Consider the following 16,623-nt stretch of genomic DNA (forward strand, 5'->3'; position numbering starts at 1 on the left):
TGTGCCAGCCCCTGCCACACATCAACACGAATCAGCCACACAGGCACACACATGTCCCTCCCTTCCAAACCCTCCCCCACCCCTCCACTCCCATCCCAGCCCTCTAGGCCATTACAGAGTACCAGGCCAAACTCCCTGCATCACACAGTGAATTCCCACTTGCTGTCTGTTTTACGCATGGTAATGTATATGTTTCCATGCTATTCTCTCATGATTTAAAAAATAGATATTTGTTTAACTGCACTGGGTCTTAGCTGAAGCATGTGGCATCTAATTCCCCCACCAGGGATTGAACCTCGGCCCCCTGCATTGGGAACGTGGAATCTTAGCCTCTGCACCACCAGGGAAGTCCCATTTATGATGTTTTTAAAACACTCAATTCAGTATGGGCACTCAGAAAACGGTTTATTATGAAGACTCAGTATTTAGTTAATGCTTGAGGGCTGGGCTTTTTTGATCCTACCCTGACTCTCAATATGTGAAGTGGAATCAGATATATTGGGGTGGGGGAAGCAAAATGGAAAAGATCAGGTTATGAAAGAGACGAAGTCTGTGAAAAGCAGAGATGGGGGCAAAGATGGTTTGGCTAGGATGGGGTCTTAAGGAACAGAAGCAGAGACCTAGGCTCTAGGTTACCATCCAATACATTCTACCATTCCTGTAGAATGAAGGGAATGGGGCAGGAGGGTGTCTGTGGACCACACGGTGTGGCTAAGTGGAAGGAACACAAGGTTCAGGGGCCGTGAACCTACGTGTGACCCGTAGATGTCCTTTTCATAGGCCGAGTGACTTGGGGCACACTTGTCTCTCTGCTTCAGTCTCCTCTTCCTTAACAGTGGTTAGTATGACTACTGCCTCCTTTTGTTGATGGGACAATATATGTGAGAATGCTATCTAAACTGGGCACTGTCTGTTACCTGGGTGGTGATTGGGGTCGGGGTTTAGGGAGCTTTCCCAGAGTGGTGGGTCATAGAATTGCAGGAGTTGACAGATAAGAGCCTCTCGCATTTTCAACAGGAGACAGTAAAGCAATGCTGTTTCCCACAAAAACACTGTCCTTTCACTCTGCTAACATTTGTCTGGTAAGGATTTTGTTTTGGTTTAAGAAGGAAAAGCAGTGTGCTGAGAAAGGTCGTGAGTTTTGGAGTTCCATGGATTAGGTTTGAATCAGTTTCACCACTCCCAGCGCTGAGATGGTCAGATTACTTACACTGTCTCTGAACTTTGCTTTCTTAGCAGGCCCCTTTGACTGGCTATTGGGAATTAATGAGACACCTCAAGTAAACAGCTCAGTGATTAGTACCTCCCTAGTAGTTCGTGAAAGTCGCTCAGTCGTGTCCGACTCTGCGACCCCATGGACTGTACAATCCATGGAATTCTCCAGGCCTGAACACTGGAGTGGGTAGCCTTTCCCTTCTCCAGGGGATCTTCCCAACCCAGGGATTGAACCCAGGTCTCCCGCATTGCAGGCAGATTCTTTACCAGCTGAGTCACAAGGGAAGCCCAAGAATACTGGAGTGGGTAGCCTTCCCGAATCAAACCAGGGTCTCCTGCGTTGCAGGAGGATTCTTTACCAACTGAGCTATCAGGGAAGCCTCCCTAGTAAGTGCCCAATAAATATAAATTCCCTCTTCTTTCCTTTCTCTTCCTTTCAGTTCAGTTCAGTTGCTCAGTCGTGTCCAACTCTTTGTAACTCCATGGACTGCAGCATCCCAGGCTTCCCTGTCCATCACCAACTCCCAGAGTTTGCTCAAACTCATGTCCATCAAGTTGGTGATGCCATCCAATCATCTCATCCTCTGTTATCCCCTTCTCATCCTGCCTTCAATATTTCCCAGCATCAGAGTCTTTTCCGATGAGTCAGTTCTTCGCATCAGGTGGCCAAAGTATTGGAGCTTCAGCTTTAGCATCAGTCCTTCCAATGAATATTCAGGAATGATTTCCTTTACGACTGACTGGTTTAATCTCACAGTTCAAGGGACTTTCAAGAGTTTTCTCCAGTACCACAGTTCAAAAGCATCAATTCTTCAGTGCTCAGCTTTCTTTATGGTCCAACTCACATGCATACGTGACTACTGGAAAAACCATAGCTTTGACTAGATGGACCTTTGTCGGCAACGTAATGCCTCTGCTTTTTAACATGCTGTCTAGGTTGGTCATAGCTTTTCTTCCAAGGAGCAGGCGTCTTTTAACTTCATGGCTACAGTCACCATCTGCAGTAATTTTGGAGCCAAGAAAAGAAAGTCTGTCACTGTTTCCATTGTTGCCCCATCTATTTGCCATGAAGTGATGGGACTGGATGCCATGATCTTAGTTTTTTGCGTGTTGAGTTTTAAGCCAGCTTTTTCACTCTCCTCTCACTTTCATCAAGAGGCTTAGTTCCTCTTTGCTTTCTGCCATAAGGGTGGTGTCATCTGCATAGCTGAGGTTATTGATATTTCTCCTGGCAATCTTGATTCCAGCTTGTGCTTTACCCAGCCCAGCATTTCACATAATGTACTTGGCATATCGATTAAACAAACAGGGTGACAATATACAGCCTTGACATACTCCTTTTGCAGTTTGGAACAGTCTGTTCCATGTCCAGTTCTAACTTGCTTCTTGACCTGCATACAGATTTCTCAGGAGACAGGTAAGGTGTTCTGGTATTCCCACCTATTTAAGAATTTTCCACAGCTTGTTGTGATCCAAACAGTCAAAGGCTTTGGAGTAGTCAATAAAGCAGAAGTAGATGTTTTTTCGAACTCTTGTTTTTTCTATGATCCAATGGATGTTGGCAATTTGATCTCTGGTTCCTCTGCCTTTTCTAAATCCATCTGGAAGTTCTCAGTTCCCTACTGTCCCTTTAGGAAGCATCTAGTTTACGCATTGTAAAAGGAACTCAGTTGTCCATGCCTTGGAGTGAACAAGTAATATCAGAATTCCCTTTTCTAGGATGAGATCAGTTGCCCAAAAGAGTTTGAGAAAGAATTTAGGGAGAAGAGTGCAGGGCTCTGCTATATTGGAGCTGGAGTAGGGGTCCTTTGGTCATCTCGTTGGCATGGGGGTGGGTGAAGAAACCATGGTGTTGAGAAATGAGTTTGAAGAAAGAAGGTGGGTGCTGAATGCTAGAAGGAAAAGTCAGTCAGAGAGGAGGCTGTGCGGAGTGGAAGACAGGGACAGGTCGGTGAGCTGTGGATGAGATCAGAGTTCTGCCAGGAAAACCTTAGGAACTGTGACTGCAAATCAAAGTTGTGAGGGAAGTCTTATATTCAGCCTGCTGTCATCTTAATACCTCTAAAACTTGTGGTCTTTCTAGAAAGGAAGAATATAAAAAGAAAGCAGAAATCTTCAAGATGGAAAGCCTTTTAAGTGTTTTCAGAGCCGAGGAAATGCACGACCTAAACAAGGTATCTGACAGCCTAGGTGGGATTCAAGATGTCTGAGAAAATGCAGTAGGTATTGAAAAACACCAAACTCAGGGATATGAGCTGGGGACCAACTCATTAGGTAATGGAGGCCCTGTGCTAAGGCTTTCAGAGACAATAAGGAATTTCTGGATCCCTTTTTAGAATATAGTCAGTAGCCCAATCAGTGTTTCTGGTTGTTTTACCATCTTAACCATCTGAGAAGGCCACCTTCAAAATATATGGGGCAGTATCAGTTGTTTCCTTGACAGGAAAGCATCTTTTAACTCTGGAGAACTTAGAATAAAGGATAGGCATGTTTAAGAACATGGAACCTGCAGCATTACTATGTTTACTTGAAGGAATCTATGCAGTTTGTTTTTAAATCCTTTAACATAAGAGGGAGAATTTGCCTTTTAGTTTGATAGGTTTACCTTATAATACCAACTAAAGAGTGTTGAATAATTTATTTAGGCTTGAATTTTAAGTTGAAATCTTGCCAAGTCTCTGTTGTTTTGAAAGATTTGAAATGATTTGAGATTTGCTGTATTAGTGTGATTTATTGGTGATATGATAAGTACTTGGGAAGGTTTGTTTTAGTCTGATAAATGAAGTACTTAAGGAAATAAAATATATTAACCTTACATAACTCCTTGTTTTATAAACAATAAGATTTGCAAGCTGAGCTTAACAGCTTAGGCAAGACCTAGGATTTTGAATATGAACTTTGAAAATCGAGTATGACTCTTAAAATCAAAGTAATTTCTGGATAATTATTTTCTACACACAAAAGTATCCCTACACACAAAAGTATCAGACACCTCCCAGGGAAACAGCCTGTAGCATTAGTATTATAACAGACCCACCCACTCAGCATCTCCAGGTACCAGTCATTCTCCAAGCACTGGAAGCATTAAAATGGCCACCATGGGTCACATCATAGCTACAGACATGGGTTTTGAAAGTTTTTGAAGTTGGTTGGCAACATTTAGGATAAACTTGAAAAACAAACAAAAACTTGGTTTCTCTGGAAAATTAGAAGATCTGGCAAGTTAAATCACATTTCCCATTTGACAACAGTTGGCTCCAGCTGAGTAGCTACCACCACTTTCAGCACTTTCCTTCCAGCTTGCCAGTCACCACTCTTCATTTTGGTACCTAATACCTGGTTTATCTCACCTCTGTGACCTGTGTGACTGACTTTTTTGCATGTCAACCCCGAACTAGAGATTTTTCAAGGTTCCTAACAGCTGATCAATAGCTGAGGGAAGGGCTCAGGAAAAGTGCAGTCCCTGCCTGCCTCTCTATTCTCATCATCCCTACCCTGGCTGGGCCTTCTTTTCCCATCCACGTGACCCTACGGCTGGCTTCAGCCCGTGGAGGAAATAGACTGGAAGTTCCCTGGCTCAAACTTCTCCACATTAGCTGCTCTTATTTATAACCAGACTGCTTCCAGATATTCTCTTGCCCAATCTGCCTGGGCTCTGACCTCACATCTCTCAGTTAATGTGACCTTCCTGCCTTGCTTATTTAACCACAGCCTTGCTTTGGGGTTTAGTGTTCCCAGGCTCTGCTTTATGAAGCTCCCATAGCTGACTAGACCTGGTCTGTCAGGCTTGCTTGTGAATCTTCGGATTCAGACTCCCAAATCCCAACCCATCTCCGCCATCACTGCTCACTCACTGGGCAGTGTGATTACTCAGCTGAGGAATGGAGGACTGTTGAAGGTTCAGGAAACATAAAGGTGAGGTTGGAAGTGTTTGCACTTTCAAGAGAAGGATGGAGGCTGAAGCCAATCACAGTGTAAGGAGGCAGACAGGAGAAGGCTTTTTAGGTGAGGGAGGCCAGCAAGCCTAGTTGTAGACAGAGGAGAAGGCAGCAGAAGAGAGAGAATTCGGGTGTGAGAAGAAGGTCACAGGAGGCGCAGGGTGATAAGATAGGAAATAGCAATAGTTGGTGACGCCCAGGGAGATTCTGAAGCTTAGACGCATCTTAACACCTTAAGAGTTGCAGGAGTGGGCACTGTTGGAATTCTGCAGTCCCCTAGAGTTAGGGTTAAGAAAATGATGTTAGAGGTTAGGAGCGTAGAAAGAGGGCATGGCCATGGTGGGGCTGGACCTGGGGCAGGAGAAATTTCCAGCAGTGCAGCCAGCAGCATCTCGCAGTATCTGTAGACATAGTAGAAGCATTTGAACCAAGTGGTCGTGAAACTTGGTGAAAATGAGACCCAATGAAGGTTGGTGTTGGATCCACATCAGCCTGGACTAGAAAGATGTCTGCAGCAGTATGCTTTAGGGCTCAGTCTGGGCCTGTGTCCTGTCTGACATTTTTATTGATTACCAAGGCGGCAGGCTCATCAAGTTTGCAGGTGATAGAGCTAGGAGGGGCAGCTAATACTTTGCATGAAAGAGTCAGGATTCAAAATGATTTCAACAGGCTGGAACACTGGGCTGGAACCAACAAGATTAAATTTAACAGGGATAAATGTAGAGTCCTGCACTTAGGTTAAAACAAAATCAATGACATAAGTACTGGGTGGGGGGGCAGACCAAACTTGACAGCAGTTCATGAAGAAAAGACCTGGGGGGTTTAGTTGACTGCAAACTCAATATGAGTCAGCTGTGTGATGTGACTGCTAAAACCTCAAATACAATCACGAACTGCATTAACCAAAAAGGAGCAGCCAGATAAAGGGAAATGCTTACCCCACTGCTCTCTGAGATTGTCAGGCCACCTCTGGAATACTGGGTCCAATTCTGAGGTTCATTTTCCTAAGGAGATCAGTGACAAATGAGAGAATATTTTGAACAAGCAGCCAGTGTGGCATTAGGCTTGAATACTGCCAGAAAGTTTCCAGAAATTCTGTGGTGCTGAGGTTCTGGGATGAAGGGCAGGAGTGACCCCTGGCAAAGACGGTTGTATCTGGAGCACTTTTCTGCTATTTGGGAGGCTTCCCTAGTAGCTCAGACAGTAAAAAATCTTACTGCAGTGCAGGAGACCCGGGATCAATCCCTGGATTGGGAAGATCCCCTGGAGAAGGAAATGGCAACCCACTCCAGTATTCTTGCCTAGAGAATTCCATAGACAAAGGAGCCTGACGAGCTACAGTTCCTGGTGTTGCAAACAGTCGGACACAACTTAACTAATACACACACATGGGGACCTACTTTTCCTCACTTCCTATGGGTACCCAGAGGCATTGGCCTGCAAATATCATCCCGGATTTCCTGAAGTTGGGCAATTGGGGGTCACTTAGAAGGGGTCTAGGACGGGGATCAGTGTGAGAGCAGGTAGAGAAACGGGGCAGTGTGGCAGTAAGGAATCTGCACACTTGGACCTCAGCAGCACCTTCCCAGCATCCTTCTCCAGGACATGTAGTCCTCACTTCTGTCACAGCATGGCGCCCTCACTCCATGCCGAGATCCCGAGTCCACAGAGGGAGCCAAGTGGGCTGCAAGGCCGCAGCTGCCCTTCCCACATTCCCCACTGCAGGGAGCCCACGGGGCCGCTCTCCTGATGTGTGACTGGCCTGGGCTCCCGTGTGGCGAGAAGACAGACGTGGAATTCAGGTGTGGCTACTGTTACAGCTGAGCATTCTGGCCTGAGCTACTGTGCATGCGGCCTCTTGTCTGCCCTGGCATGGAGCCCAGGGTGCAGAGAGCTGATCCTCTGGCAGGAGGGTTCCTTGGCACCAAGAGCTTCATCTCTGTGGGGTCATGGACGAACCCAAATCCCCTGCCATGGGTTGGCTAACTGACTGTTCGCAGTTTACCCAAACTAAGTTTTGTTTGTCTTGAGTTCCTTAACTATTTGAAGTAGAATAACACTGCCAAGTTCATAGAGTTGTTAGGACTGAATGAGTCAGGCTTCTAGGGCAATATTCTGAACAGTTACAGGAATCACCAGAGGAGCTTGTTGAAAATATAGATTTGTGGCTCCATCAGCAGTCATTTGGTAGTTCTGGATGAAGCCCAGAAATCTTTTTAGTCAGCTCCTCAGGTGATTCCGATGTCCATGGCACTTTGAGAAACTGACTTAGAACATACAAGACTACCTAGTATGCATTAGTTCTGTTTCTCAGCACACAAGGACAGTGTGGCGATCAAGAGTACACAGTCTTGCTGTCTAGATTATTTAGCCAAGATGTTGGGAGGAGGAGGATGGGTCTGGGGACAGGAACACAATGTTTAAGCCCAGAATGGGTGTTTGAGACCTGAGGAGGCTGATATAAGGAGGGCCATAGGGAGAGCAGGGGTACTGGCATTGTTGGAGAGTGATGGGAGTGTGTCGGTGTATTGTAATGCTGAATGTAATGTGTTGTTGAAGGGAATGAGATCAAAGTGTACTGGGGAGAAGGAGCGGAGACGGTGGGTTGGGGTACATTGACGTTTTCTTGAGGAGCTGGAGCTGGAGATTTGTTATATCATGATGGGGTCACGAAGATGAAGTGGTGGAGACTGTGATGCTCAGTGAAGCCCCACGGGGGCAGTCATGCTTTGTGATTTATGGTGAGACATTAAGCCCAGGCTTCTGACTATTCTCTTTTTGGTTCTAAGAGGGGAGGTGAATGCTCCTTAAGCTTCTGGGGGAACTTTTCTGCTCCCAGAATGTACCGGCTAAGTGTGTGTGTGTGTGTGTGTGTGCGCGTATGTGTGTGTGAGAGAGAGCGACCGAGAGAATGGGGAGGGGAAGGTGCGCTTATGTGATGAGATTTTGAAAAGTCTTTCCCTGAATTTCCTGACTGACTTGAGGAGAGGGAGTCAGTCTACTCAGCCAGTCAGTTTCCTCTCCCCTACCTTCACATACAAAATAATGTTTGATATGCCTGGTTTCTGTTGGGGTTCAACTCGCCAAAAGGAGGCACTCTTGTCAGCTGCTCATGAACATGAGGATGTCTGCTAACTGAAAACACCTTCCAGAAGCTCTGAAGATCTTCCCAGAGGAACATTCTAGAAAGAATCCTCGAATTTCAACACTGGAATTGGAAGAGATCTTAGATGCCACCTGATGCAGTCTCCCTCAGTTTGGTCCTGGAAAGACCTTGTGAGGACACTCTACTTTCTAAGCCTTTGGATATCCCAGAGCGTGGTGTAGGAGACAACTCATGTGTTACCTAGGGAAAGGGGAGACTCAGTAGAGTAAGGTAGGGGTTTGTGGGTTCTGCTGGTAAATGCCTAGGAGGTCAGAGGTAGGTGAGAGCCTATAGAGGGCTCCTTAGAGACAGGCAGCTGGAGCTACACATTAAAATGGGTGGAATTTATTTTTAGTTACATTTGTTCAATAATTTTATGAAAATTAAGGAAACAAAAAATACTGGGATAAGAGGGTGAGGCATCTGTCTGTAGGGGAGCCTGAATCCATCTGAGGTTTGGAAGACAGTAGAGAGACCACCTTGGTTAGAGAGCTGGGACCACTGTCAGAGCAGAGTAAGTGAGGAAGACAGAGTGGTCTGGCTGTGGCGGGAGGGGCGAGACTGGAAGCCAGAGGAAGGACACTGGGGGTTGGGTTCAGGCATGAGGAGGGTTGAGGCATGAGGAGCAGTTGAGAGCACCCAGGAGACAGAGGACAGAAGAGGTTTCCAGGGCCAGGTGTGAACATACATCCCATCCAGAGAAGCACTGCTCAAGGAAGCAGGAATGGAACCCAGAGAATGGAGGTCGTTGAGCTGGAGAGAACTCAGGAGGGGCAGTCACAGATCAAACACTAGTAGCTTCATTTGATACAGGAGGTAGGGGTGAAGACCAGTGAAGGTCCTTAGAGTTGGTGATTAAGAGGTCAGCAGAATAGTAGGGGTTAAAGAGTGAGTTGGTGGATAAGAAATGGGGCAGTAAGTATAGACCACTGTAGGTTATCCTTTGAGAAATATACACAGGACTGGAGATGGGCTGTAGTCTGAAAAACAAGCTGCAGCAAAGCTTTGTTAGCCTGGGGGAGAGGAGTAAATCTGTGGACAGAGGACAAGGGAGAAGGAGCTGTTGAAGAGGAAGAGATTGAGCAGACACTGGGAAAGAGCCAAGTTGTAGACAGGGATCGAACCTGCATCTCCTGCATTGGCAGGTGGATTCTTTACCACTGAGCCACCAGGGAAACCCATCCATGAATTAGGTAGATGCTATTATTATTATTTTATAAATGAGGAAATTGAGGTTCAGAGTGGGGAAGTAACTTAGCTGAGGTCACACAGCCAGTTGGTGTCAGAGTTAAGTTTGGTTTTTCTGATTCCCAAGCATATGTTTTCTGCTGTGCCTTTTAATCACTACTTACTATGTAAGTGACCTTGAACAAATTAATTTCTTCCTCACTTTCTTCATCTGAAAAGTAGGGATAATAATAATGCTAGCTCATAGATTTTTGTGAGGATTAAATAGATTAATATGTGTAAAGGGCTTAAAACAGGGTCTAGTACATAGAAAGTGCTACTTAAGAGGATGCTTCCATCAGTATTATTATTTGTCATTAATCCTCATAGCCTCCAGCCAGAAGCTAAGAACTTTTAGGAAAGTGAAAGAAGATCTTGGAACATACAGGTAATTTAGAGAGGATCAAGTAGTGGGAGAAAAGTGAGAGAACCGTATCGTCCCAGTGGTTCTCAACCAGGGACGTTTTTGTTGATGTGGCCAGGAAGAGCTTCTGGGTTTTGATGGAATCAGGAGTGTTAACAGTGTGCAGTCATTTCCCAGTTGAGAATGTGCAGGAGAAACTTAGCTAGAAAGGATGCTTGGTATTTAACTCCTCAGAAGAGTAGCAGTTTCAGAGACTGGGAGCAGCTTGCTCGAGCAAGTGTCGGGAGGAGCTTGAAGATCTGCCTGGCTGGGGAGAATTAGACTCTGTTGGAGGCAAGTGTTCCTGGAGGGAAGGGAAGGGTTAGGGCTGCAGAGGAAGCTGGGAGCACATCCCAGAAGGTCAGACCGAGGGCTCTGGACACTGAGCAGAGAAATGGAAACCCGTGGGGTTCTGGGTGAGAGCATGGCATACTTAGGGAGACCACTCATGCAGTCAGGGAAGACAGTGGGTGAGAGGGGGAGAATTTGGACCAAACCCTGGAGGAAAGACATGAATTGGACTAGATTTGGGCTGAAGTGTGTGAATAAGCAGCAACCTAAGGGACACTTGAAGGAAAACTCCCAGTGTGAAGATGCATGAATGGAGAGTGGGCTGAACCTGACCTAGCAGGCACATGACGTAGGAGAGAATTCTGGGAGAGGTGAGCTGGTTTGGGACTCAGGTGGTCACAGTGAGTTTAGTGTGTAGTGATGGGGAATCTAGAACGAGATATCTGGTGAGGAACTGGGGATGCTGGTACAAAGTCAGGACTGAAGTACCGATTTGGGAGTCATTAATCCACATTATTGAGTACGCTCAATACACATATAAAAATGGGGCCCTTTGAGGGTCATTCCTATGGGGTTGCTAGTTGAATTTAAAGTCCTGCTTGTAGATAAGTTGGTCATGGGAGAGAGTGTGGAGAGGAAAGCACTAAAAACCTTCAGACTGAGCCTTGGCCCCTTCTGCAGGTAAGAAGAGTTGCTGGGAGAGAATCAGAGAGGTTGGAGAACTAGGAGAGGGCAGAAAGCTTCCGGGGGGGCATCACCAGTGCCAGATACCCCAGAGAAGAAGCCTGGGGCTGGCTGCTTCCAGAGCAAGTGACTTAAGGACAGCAGTAGGGTGGAGGCCAGAGACAGGCAGAGGGGCCACTAAAGGAAGGATGGTTGGTGGGCTGGAGGAGTTTGGGAACTCAAGGAAAAAGAGAATTGAGGTTCCCAAGGCAGGTTGTAAAGGGGGTGTACATGAGAGAGAAAACAGGCTGATAGAGTAGGAGAGGGAGCACTCCTCTGAGCTGAGAGGTTCCCAAAGAACCAGCCCCACCACAGGTACAAAGTAGTAGATTTCTCTTGGCTCCCATTCTCTGGCCTTTCTCTGCTCCTCTTTTAACCCCTAGTTTAAGCTATTATTTCCTCTCTCCATGCCTCAAGAAACACAGAGAAAAACAGCCCATGTCCTGTGGCTTTCTTGATTTATCTGGCTTTTCCACCCTGCCCTCCGGACTCAGCGGCTCTCACCTCCTGTGCCCTCAACCTTCCCTTCTCCAGGATAAAGTCCAGCTCCTCTAAGGGGACTGCACTGAGAGTTCTTTCCTGTTTGCCATCCACAGTGCATGCGGGCTTTTCAGAAAGCTTGTGGACCACCCTGTGCCCTTCTCCCCCTCCCCCACTGTCTTCTGCTGGTCCTATTCAGGCAGGGCTTGCCTTTTTTTGTATGTTGCTTTGATCACAGTCCCTTCTGAGAAATGGTTCCCTGATCCCTCCCCCACCAACTCCCTGGTCTCTGAGTCTGTCACCAGACTTAGGAATCAGCAAAAGATGTTGAAAACTCCTCTCCTCGGGGAATCCTCCACCAATTGGGCTCATTCAATTCTTATTGCTACTTCCTCTGTCGATTTTGCAGATGGGGGTCCACTTAGATAACTTTGCAGATAAAAAGCAGCACCTGCTCCGGCATCTTCCTGTTTTGGAACTATTCTGCTTCTGTTGTATTGTAATATTCCAGAAGGCAGCTAGAGATTACCTAGTTCAGGGATTTCAAAGACTATTTTAAATTTTAGAACCTTCAATTCTAAATACACACACACACACACACACACACAGAGATAAAAGCAGAAATGCTGTGGCTGAAGTGCTCACCTTCGCTCCCATCCTTGCCCACAGCATCTTGGGTGTTCCTGAGCCCCTGGAGCTCCACAGAGCACATTCTGATGTCTTCATTTGCGGGTGAGGAAATGAGGCCCAGAGAGATGAAGAGACTTGCCTGGAGTCACACAGCAAGAGCAAGCACTCAGGATTTCCCCATGATCTTCCCAGTTCTGGCATTCTAGGACTTATTAACTAGCCAAGCTGTCCCTCTAGTGTTCTTTTATGTACTTTGTGTTTGTCATTCAGTCATTTAGATGTTTATTGAGCACCTGCTATGCGTTGGGTACAGAGTAGGCTCTCAGGACTATTAGGTAGCAGTCCTGGGAATCAGTGAAAGCAAAAGCAGACTCTGCTCTCACAGGGCCTTCAGTCCAGTGGTGGAAACTGGAAAACTGTATCTATGAAGAGCACCATAATGGAGAGACCAGCAATTTAATAAGGAGGGCTTATAAGTGGCATGTCAGTCCTTTGGGACTTTTAGAACAAAACACATAGACTGAGGAGCTTATAAACAACAGAAATTTATTTCTTACATGTTTCAGAGGCTGGGGAGTCCAATATCAAGACACCAACAGGATTAGTTTCTGTTGAGGGCCCCCTCCTTGTTCATAGATGACTGTTTTCTCACTGGGTCCGGGTCCGCATACTACAGGAGGGCGAGGGAGCTTGCTGGAGTCCCTCTCATAAGGGCACCAATCGCCACCCAAAGGCCCCACCTCCAGATACTATCATGGTGGGGATTAGATTTCAACATATGAATTTGGAGGGGTGCACAGACATTCAGTCTACAGCATGAGGGATTTAACCTAGTGAGGAAGTGACCTGAAGCCAAAAGCTGAACGTAAACTAGGAGAACAGAGGAGAGAAGAGTTCCAGGTGAAGGCAGCAGCGTAAACAAAGCCCAGTGGAAAGAGGGAGCTGAGTGGGATGAGGAATGAAAGGAGGCCAGTGTGACCTGAGCATAGGAAGTAGGGCTGTGGCTGGGCAGGCAGACAGGGGCTGTGTACAAGACGGGGCAGTGCAGGCTGTTGAGAAGTACTGGAATTAGATTTGTGTTTCAGAAACTTGTCTCCAGTTGCAAAAGTAACTGAATGACTTGTGCCCTACTCTGTCCCAGCTGGGTTCCTTTCATTCCATCTCCTTCTGTCTGCTTTTCTGATCTCAGTTACATGGTGCTTGGGGTGTTACTAGCAGAGTTTGTTTCCATTTTTTACAGCGTATGCATTTCAGCTCTAAGGTACATGTGTGCAGTGTAGTGTGTGAATGTGCTATGACTGTATCATTTATTCATTCAATAAATATTAAGTTAGTGAATGCCAAAGAATCTGCCTGTCAAAGCAGGAGACGCCAAGAGATGCAGATTTGATCCCTGGGTTAGGAAGATCTCCTAGAGTAGGAAATGGCAACCCACTCCAGTATTCTTGCCTGGAAAATTCCATGGACAGAGGAGCCAGGTAGGCTACAGTCCACGGGATCACAAAGAGTCGGACAGGACTGAAAAACTGAACATGCACACTTGAGCCAGATACCATTTGATTATCATTATGGGCAACCAATAAGCTGGGTGATAGCATGTCCTCGTGTGTGATGTTGGTGTGTTGTGTCGTCGTGTGGGTGCCTGCGTGTGAATGTGTGAACTGTGTGCTCTTAGTGATGGTCACTGCAGGTGGCTGTGTTACCCCATGGCTATTGGTGTATGTCTCCCCTAGGTGTCCTTGCATGTGACTGTCATCATGGGTGTTGTGTGTCACTCAATATAACAACAGTGGGTGTGGTTGAGGGTGTGGGTGTGTTGCTGTGCAGTGTGAATGTAGGACTGTCAGGGTATGGCATGCATGGCCTGGCCAGGTGAGGCTTGGTGTGTGATGTGTGTGTGTGTCGGTGGGGTCCTTGGGAAACCCCCATCTCCCGCCGTAAATCTGGAGGAGAATGAGCTTCCTGGACTGTTGGAGGTACTCTTGGTGGCCCCCGGATGATTGATGCGGGAATGGAGCCTCCGCCTGGCGCGGCCCTGGGATGTTGGGGAGCTGGAGCCTCCCCCACTGGCGCTGGAGAGAGAGGGGTGGGGTTATAGGGGCGACTAGGCGGCTCTGGGCTGGCCAGACGAGGCCAGATTAATAAAGAGGGACCCGGGGGAGGGAAGGCCAGGGCGGCGGCTGCGGCAGGAGGCAGCTGAGATGAAAGCGGCCCGACTGGTGAGCAGGCAGGTGGCCTCTCCCCTGCCCTGTCAGCACTTTTTAATGTCCCTCTGGTTAGAGTGTGCGGGGGGACTGGGGCGAGGGGAGCCAGAGCTCACCTTTCCCAGGCCCTGGGGGAGGGGCTGGGGTTGCTTTTGGTGGGGTGGGAGGAAAGCCGTCAGAGGTGTAACTGAGAGGAAGAGCCTGGCTCATGCCCTAAACGCTGTCCCCTTAAACACCTTGGCTCAGGCTATCCAGGGACAGCAAGGTTCAGAAGCAGCTGGAGAAACAGAAAACCAGAAAGGCGGGTAGAAGGGGGTGACCGTGTGTACAAATGTGGGCACAGCACATGCAGGTTACTGTCAGGTGGGAGTGTGTATATGTGTATGTGTGTGTGTGAGAAATTGAACCAGCTACATAAATGAGCGTGAGGCTGAGTTCAAGAGAACGTGTGAGCAAGACCAAGACCCTGTGTGTTTGTGTTTGTTCAGCTCTCTGCTGTTGGCAACTTAAATTTTTAAACAGGGCTCTCGTCCTGGCTTGGCCTGTTAGTATGTGGTTTTGGGAAGTTCGTTTAACCTCCCTGAGCTCACACTCAACTGTAAGTCTCTCTGTAAATGTTTGGGGTCATTGTTAAAAATTGCACATGGGGTGTGTTAGGTGACTGTGTGTGAAGGTGTGGGTCCGGAGGCCTGAGTGTCATGGTGGGTATCAGCCATAGTGGGTGCGTGGGTGAGAGAACAAGTGTGTTAGTAAGTGTGAACTTTATTTGCAATGACCTGTTGTGGGAGGGAGTATACAGGTGTTTGAAATGTATTTGCTAATTGTAGTGAAATATCTGTGTGGGTCCAAGAGTAGGGAGTGTGTCTGTGTGTGACCATGAATGTGCGTGTTTGGGTCCCATGTGTCCATTGGCAGTAGGTGATTTTGTGTCTCAGGGTGTATCTGAGTTAGTTGTCCTGGCACCTGCAGTGAACGGGTGCCTCTTGGAGTGTACACTGGCCATGTGGGGGTGTGCGGGGATGGATTTGTGTGTCCGTGTGTCTCAGTGTGTGTCCCAATGCAAGTGTGGTTGAATGTGCCTTTGTCTCAGTCGCGTGAGTGTGATGGCGGTATGTGGTGCCTTGGTGTGGCTGTGTGTGACAGTGTATGTGCGTGTGTGCGTGCGCGTGTGTGTTTGGTGAGCGGCTCTGCTGCCTTAAGCACCTTTCGAATACATTGGCCACAGCTCATTGAATCCTTTAACAATCTGACTCTGCTCTTCCTTCCCCGTTTTTTCTAATTCAGTTCCTCTTATTACAAAAATAAAAAATAAAGCACTGCCCCTTTCCAGTGGCTGGCCCCGCGGAGCCCCTGCCTCGGGACCAGCCTCGTTTCACTCCATTTCGGAGAAAACGGGAAGTCGGTAGTTTTAAAAAATATTTTCTACTTTATTTGGGATTTAATGTTCTTACAGAATCCTGCTGCCTCCCTCTGTTCCCCCTCCCCACCCACCCCCAGCCCCACATGCAAGAGGCGTAATGGCCCGTTCAGCATATTAGGGGAGCCAAGTGTGCGCCCTTGTGTGTGTGTGTGTGTGTGTATACATACCCACACTCTTGGAGAAAAACATGCAGAGACCCACAGCAGACACACTTAGGAATACACAGCAGCTCAAATGTATACTCAGACATAAATTTAAACACTCTATCCTAATACTCAGACACCACACAAAGAGACAGTCATACTCTGAAGGGAAACACAAAAGTAGGAGCACTGTCAGGGGAGTCTCGGCGGAGACATGAAGGGAACCAGACAGGTAGAGAGGGGAGGAAGGAAAGAGATGTGCTCCCAGTGACAGATCAGAAGCAACTTTTACACCATAAATGAACATGAGTGGTTCAAGAGAACGAGAGGGTGTAGATCATCCCTGGGCCAGGTCTTGTCCCCTTTGTACCAGGGGATACTGATGGTCAAAAAGTGATAATTCAAGATGAAGACTAGATGTGGGGACAGAAATAATTCTGTGCCACTTGCCTGTGTCCTGCTCTCAGGGTTCCAGGGCAGTAAAATGCATAACTGTATACTTGTGTGTGTGTGTGTGTAAGATGTGCTTTTGAGCAGAACTAACTTAAATGCCACATACATATTAGGCTCAACAAATGTTTGCAGAGGCTAGCAAGGCCTGGGTATGGCTGTGTTTGTCTTTAAATGTATATTTGAGAACCTGTGTCTACACACAATGGGAGCATCCATTATGGTGTATAAGCCTGTGTAAGTGTGGCTGTGTATGGCCGTGTCTACACATAGACTGTAAGCCCCATAGGGGCAAGACCAAGTATCCTCTCTGTAGCTCCATCACTTAAGAAAGGGCCTGGCACATAGTAGGTG

Source organism: Cervus elaphus, chromosome 15 (assembly GCF_910594005.1).
Source record: "Cervus elaphus chromosome 15, mCerEla1.1, whole genome shotgun sequence".
In the NCBI taxonomy this organism is placed as follows: domain Eukaryota; kingdom Metazoa; phylum Chordata; class Mammalia; order Artiodactyla; family Cervidae; genus Cervus; species Cervus elaphus.